Source organism: Asparagus officinalis, chromosome 5, assembly GCF_001876935.1.
Source record: "Asparagus officinalis chromosome 5, Aspof.V1, whole genome shotgun sequence".
Taxonomy (NCBI): domain Eukaryota; kingdom Viridiplantae; phylum Streptophyta; class Magnoliopsida; order Asparagales; family Asparagaceae; genus Asparagus; species Asparagus officinalis.
The window spans coordinates 116,714,202-116,721,126 of NC_033798.1; the positions used below are offsets into that span (position 1 = coordinate 116,714,202).

The 6,925-nt window shown below is 35.6% G+C and overlaps 1 long non-coding RNA gene across 4 annotated transcripts; it reads left to right on the forward strand.

Moving 5' to 3' along the window:
- Positions 1-2,792, forward strand: LOC109843463. 4 transcript variants are annotated; one of them, XR_002247689.1, is made up of 3 exons: positions 1-15; positions 500-637; positions 1,462-1,507. It is a non-coding gene; the product is annotated as an uncharacterized LOC109843463 (long non-coding RNA). The 4 variants fall into 4 exon arrangements; XR_002247692.1 differs by lacking the exon at positions 1-15 and adding an exon at positions 2,588-2,792 and having other exon boundaries at positions 22-637; positions 1,462-1,570; XR_002247691.1 differs by lacking the exon at positions 1-15 and adding an exon at positions 1,670-1,770 and having other exon boundaries at positions 22-637; positions 1,462-1,570.

Here is a 6,925-nt window from a genome sequence, read left to right on the forward strand (position 1 = left end):
GTGCTTTATATTCAGGTGATTTATTCTTTGTTTTTAGCCTTATCTGCGTGAATTTGAATAATTACTTTGTTATAGGCAACATAGCATCCTTGATTAATGTAGAAATGTGATGCCATCTTGATCTTTGTTCAGGTTGAGAGATTTGTGACAGGCTTTGTAGTTGTAATATTTTAGATCTGGGACAAATTGAGACATAGCCAAGAGAATGAACCCTGTAACACAAGGCTTAGCTATTTTTAACTCAACCTACCTGAGTATTATGTGATGTTTCAAGCTTAAAAAGATCATTTCCTCTTAATATCATAGGCTTTCAAATGGGTGATCCCTTAAGGGCCAACAGACACTGATATTTGATGTACGAGGACAAAAACAAGCTCAAATATGAGGATGAAATATGTGCTTAAATATAAAATATCAAACATAACCAGCAAGTTGTTAACATGTTTCTCAAATGATTAATGGATTGCCAAATTCTGCACCTCTACATATGTTTCCACAGGTCAGGCTTCTCCTACATTATAATCTTCAAACTACCTCACCCAAATGTATCTCATAACAGCATTCTCTCCAGGGAGCTCCCAATGTGGGTGGAGGTGTTGGTGGTGGGTCTCTTGATTTCCTTAGAAATAATGAACAGGTACCACATTCCGTTGCTACAACTTTCTTCTCTGGGTCTTTTGATTTCCTTAGAAATACTAGCATGCATCTCCTTTAAACTCCATATATTTTTTGAAATGGCCTTCCGATCTATGTGCTACTTGATTCAACATATTAAAGCAATTATATCGCATAATTTATCTTAGCTATTTGTTTTTGTTTCCAAGTTCTCTGAAATACTAGCCATAATTGTTGAATATGGGCTTTGCATTGCTCAAAATAAAGTTTGTTTTCAGCATAAACTGATTAATGTGGGGAGTTCATATTTGGTAGAAAGAGGCTGGAATGCAGAGATTTTACTTGCACTCATTTATTATATAAACCAAGGGGGGTTGCTCACAACTTGCATTCATTCATTCATTGATTCATTCATTCACTGATTCATTCATTCACTCAAAGGCTATTGAATCCCTTCAACTAATCTATAAGGTAGCATACCATCAGGTCCCCTTTGATCCTGAGATATTATTATCTGTCTTGATTTCTTGTCGGGTTTTTCTATAAATTACAGATCTTTGCCAACTCTAATAAGTCAAAGTTTTATATTTTTTTCACAATTAATGGATATTTTAGTTTGCGGGAAGATGAGAGACACTAGTAAAAATCTCATGTGGTGGGATAATTGGGAAAGGAGGATCGATCATTAAGTATTAATGTTTCCCATTATTTAAATTTTTAAGTGGAATTGATGCAACCTTATGTTTGTTGTCCTATTGAGAGTTACATATATTTCTACAATTTGCTTAATGTCTGAAGCTGATAGTATGTAATTTCTTGTGATCTTCGCTCTTGATCATGTTGCAGTTGGTTTAGAGATGAAGGCAGATGCGTATACCTGGAATGGAAGAAGGAAAAAAATAGCTACGTCTTTTATTGAGAACATGTCCAATTACTTTGACAACATAGATGCAAAGTAAGCTTAAATTATATGTTTTTAACTTTTTACCCTCTATGAACGATGTGGACTGTTCTGACATAGAAAATAGATCTAAGTCAAGCTTCTTGGATGCAGCAGGTGATTGAGACTCCTGCTTCTGCTATGTCATAGCCATTGTAAATAATTTATGTAAAAGTTTGTAAACAATTTATGTATTTCTCTACTATTTTGGTGAATGTATTATTTGAATATAATTGGATTTGATATTGAAATATAATTAGATTGTGTTGGATATGAATATAATTTTTTGTTGTTGGATATGAAATATAATTAGATTGTGTTGGATATGAATATAATTTTTTTGTTGTTGGATATGAAATATAATTGGATTAGATTGTGTTGGATATTGAAATATAATTTGAATATAATTGGATTTTTAACTTTTTTGTAAATGCACTCAAAGTAGATTCTTAAAAAAAAAAAAAAAACTGTAGCATAGCATCCTAGACGGAAATTCCGTCTAGGATGCTCAAATTTCGTCTAGGATATCTTCTTTTTTGAAAAAAAATTTAAAAAACACCCTAGACGGAAATTTCGTCTAGGATGACTATCCTAGACGGAAATTTCCGTCTAGGATACTCATCCTAGATGGAAATTTTTTTCGTCTAGGATGTAGTATTCTAGACGGAAATTCCGTCTAGAATAATCCGTCTAGGATGTATTCTAGACGGTTTTTAATTCCGTCTAGAATAATCCGTCTAGAATGTATTCTAGACGGAATTTCCGTCTAAAATACTACATCCTAGATGGAAACATATTAGACGCGTATTCTAGACGGAATTTCGTCTAGGATACGCATTCTAGACGGAATTCTAGGTATCCTAGACGGAATTTTCCGTCTAGGATGCCTCATAATTTAGTAGTGGCAATAGAATTACGGTCTTGAATAACTCTTGCTTGATGCATGCAATTAATCTTTCAATTTTGATATGCTTAACAAACTAATGTCCTTTGTGATCATTTTGCTAACCAATGATTTCAATTTGATTGTAGAGGTCAGATTCGGAAGCTAGCAGATCAAAACTCCATCGGCCTTCAGTTCTGTTCTTCAGGATGTGCTCTTTGCAGCTGAGGATTAGTTTTTTTATTAGTATTGTGTTTTTTATGCTATGTTAATTTTTTTGAGTGACTATTTGTTGAGAATTTTCAAGTGCTGGATGCAATTATCTAGTTTCCATTTTGAAGTGTTGGATGCAAGTACGAGGACATTTTCAGATTTGCTCATTTTGTCTAGAATATGCGTCAAGTTTTTGCAGTCTAGTGGCTTTTCTTTAGAAATGTGGGAGGTAATTGAAATTTTGAATTTCACTATTTTTTGTTGTTAATAGAAATATAGAATGGATCTCTATAAATTCTACAGCAGAAATAGTAGCCTCTAAGCCCAAAAAGCGTTATATGAGAGACTGCCTTAAACCAGAAGTCTATTGCTTACTTCTATAGCGGTCACATTTGCGTACCAAACTATTGCAATAGTTCTGCCTGTTCCCTGAGCAAAAACCATTGCGTTTAGGTCAATAGTTTTTTAAATGATTGGTCTTCTAAGGGAATAGTTTTGAACGGTTGCCGGAGACCTGAAATGTGATTGTATATGTAGGCGGCCAAAAATGCAGATGAAATCTACTTGATACAATAAAGAGGCCCTCCGAGAGCAATTTGGTCATTCAACATGATAAAGGGGAACTTCGTGTACATTACAAAAGTCCACAATTAACTCCGTTGTCGTTGCAAAGCTAGTCAACGAGACGAACAACACTAATGGTAATATGAGTCAGAAGTCACATCGACGGTCACACTACTAAATCTACACCACTAAATGCAGCAAATTTTCTATTACACGGTTGTCTGCACTGCTGACCTGGACTACTCTGAAGATCGGTCGCAAAGCTAATAAAGCTGTCACTCGCCTATATTGCAATAACCGAACTATGAAACTGTTGTGTCGCCTGTTGACTGTTATCCATGCGGTGATAAAGTGACTATATAGCTCCATGCTGCATTAAATGCCCGTACGACAGTGTAGCTCTGCGACGCCAAGTAGATTTTTGGCTATAAATGTAGCCCCTTGGCCTTCATTTCGAGGGCTCTAAAATCTTTCCTCTTTGTTTGCTATTGTTGTTTTGTTGATGCTCTCTCGCAGCTTTGCAGCAACACAGCAAACTCTTGTCTTGAAGTGTTCTCACCACCATTTTATTTGGTCTTTGTTCGTTTTTCCAACTTGCTTTGTTTCTAAAGCTTGGTGTTTAACACTCTACCACTCCTCATGAGTTAGTACTACCACTTGTCAGTTTGACTTTTGTAGGTTGTTCTATCATTTGATCCTTGAAAACCTTGATTTGGTTAATTTAGATTCTAATGGGTGGTTGTTAACGGGAGGAAATCCCATAAAGGTAGATTTCTCCTTCACAATATCTATCAACGAAAAAGACCCATGTTGTAGGAAATGATAAAGAGTTCATGAATCTTTTTTTTAGAACAAATCTGATAGATGTGGTTCGATGGAGCGTCCAGATCTGACCTAGGTAGCAGTACAATTGCGAGAGTGAAGGTTATGTTATCACACGACACATGATCTTATGCTCATTCTTGTTGACATAATCATGTCCAAACAACGTGGCGAAATGCAACGCTTTGCTAACAGTACTTGACCTTGCCAGGAGATTAGTAATCATGTCCAAACAACGTGGCGAAATGCAACGCTTTGCTAACAGTACTTGACCTTGCCAGGAGATTAGGTGCAGAGTATTCAGAAGCTAACGAAATGCAACGCTTTGCTAACAGTACTTGACCTTGCCAGGAGATTAGGTGCAGAGTATTCAGAAGCTAAGGGGTATTCTCAACTCATCGTCAAGCAAATCAAAATGGAATACATAGTGAAGCATGAGGATCTATTCCCATACCGCAACAAAGCTCAAGAAATAATGAGTACATTTAAAGTGGCCGTTAGCGTTGAGCATGTTGTCTGATCATACCGAAATGTTGATATTTCTCTTTGGGTTCTTGATGAAATAGGCTCAAAATAGTTGCAAATGAGTGTTGCTATGAATCTAAGACACGAGTAATTCTTAGAATGAGGTATAATTGGAGTATATGATAGTAAAATTTGATAAATTGCAAAAAAAATGACAGGCTGTCAGGTCGAGTGCACGCGCTCACTCTGCCAATGCACATTCCCGATCGGGAAGCAGTTCAAGAAGATGAATTTGCCACTTATCTTATGTGGAGTGTCATTGAGTGCATGCCCCCACCCATCGAGAGGAGGCGCTCAACCTGTAAATTATCAAATTGTTATTATATGCATATTTTGAGATTCTGACTTCTAATTTTATTTCCGTTTTCTTCGTTAGCTTCCTTGAAATCAAGATTACCTGTAAGGGACATTTGCACATAGTTTGACGTTAGGTGGATTTTTAATCATTTTTAGGAATTCTTCAAAAACTATTTTTTTTGGTAAACATGTGTATTTGCGTCCCATATGTCTAAATTAAGTCTTGTGAGCTTTTGATTGCGTTTATGATGATAAAAATGTGCTGAGCTAGTTAATATCACCGACTTACATGATTTTAGTATGGTTGATCATGATCTTTTTGTGCATAAATGATGAAACCTTTATATTATGGATATTGAGTAGATTTTGTGGGCCCATAACTTTTGGCTAAATTGTGAGTGAGTTGAGGCCCAGTTCATGTTATCATGTTGGCTAGATGGGATATAACCAGTTAGTGTACTCCTTTAGGGAATATTTCTATTTAATCTTTGTAGATGGCCAAAATGTATTTTCACTTAGGACGATGATCAGCTTGGATCCAAGAAGTGAACGCTCAAAGGCTAAACACTTCGAATGGGCCCAAAGTCAAGCCCGCAACAAGCTGGAGCGAAGGTCACCTGATGACTAATGCGAACCTCGCTAATCAGCCCACCTTAAATTATGTATCAAATTCGAACTCTCATGACACGCCCTAGGCTGAGACATAAAGCGCCATTGGTCGACCAAGCCTAGAGTCAAATTATGTATCAAATTCAAACTCAGAGGCGAAGCTAGCCAACCAATGAACTTTGCCCACGTCAAGTGTACAAAGTCATCCACTTCCGAAGAAGGCGCGCTCACGTCCGCAGTGACCTTTGCCCACGCCTTCAACCAACCTCGCCAAGTCCGCAAAGTTCACACAAATAGCCATTTCAGAGCTATTTTCAGGGGATAAGTACTCCGCACTAACTCCTCCTTTTTAATGACCACTTAACCCACATAAAGGGGCTATTAACTCTCTCTTTTAGCCTATAATAAGAGAGGAGATCATCCATTTTAAGGGGTTTTGATAATCACATTTTTATCACAATTTTATACCCTCATTATCTATTTTATACGAATAAATATACCACTAATAATTGTTTTTATCTTTAATTGTAGGTTAATAAAAAATAAAGCCCAAGATCTCTTTTCTCATCAAAAGCCCATAAATATTAATGAAGAAAACAAGCATCAAGCCCAAAAGCCCAAAAGCCCAAAGCCAAACAAAGAAGAAATTTGCGGATAGGAAAAGGATGCATCTAGGCCTCGATGCCCCCATCGATGCCCCCATCGATACCCCCATCGATGCTGATCAAATAGTTACAATCCTATGGCTGAAATTCAAGGGTTTTGGATAAGAATTCGATCCAAGGGCTCATATTCATTGATGTTTACTATAAATAGGGGTAGAGAGTGAGGGGTTAGAGGTGTGAAAAATTTTATAACTCCATTTGGAGAGGAGGGTTACTCTTAATTGAGAAGACCTTCTAATTTTGTAACTTTTGTTGTAATCAATAAAAGAATTTTTTTATCACTTTAAATTTTCTTCTCTTTGTTTGATGATGATGATGGAGATGAAGATCAATTTGAAGGTTTGCTTTTATTTTATTTTTCTCTTTTATTTTTTAGTAATATCTTTTCTTATTGCTTGTTAGTTTAGATTTACATTCATGTCTTGTAGAGTAGATTTATTTTCTTGTCTTTATTTTATGCATTTTTAATTTGTAGAGTAGATTTATTTTCTTGTATTTTTATTTCTTTTGCAATTTAGTTAGATTTATTTCTTGTTCATAGTGTAAAGTTCATTGTTCTTATTTCTTTTCTTTGTAATTAGTTCTTATTCTTTTCATTTCATTCATTGTTTTTATTTCTTAAGATGTGGAACTAATTCTTGTAGGAATCTTAGAATTGCATGAAATTAGCTTTATTTCCTTTATATTGTATGAATTATTCTCTTATGCTTAAAATAATCATGTATAGGATAATCAACTAGAGAACTAATTAGTAGAAGAAGAATTTGATAATCTATACTTATCTTGAGTGGT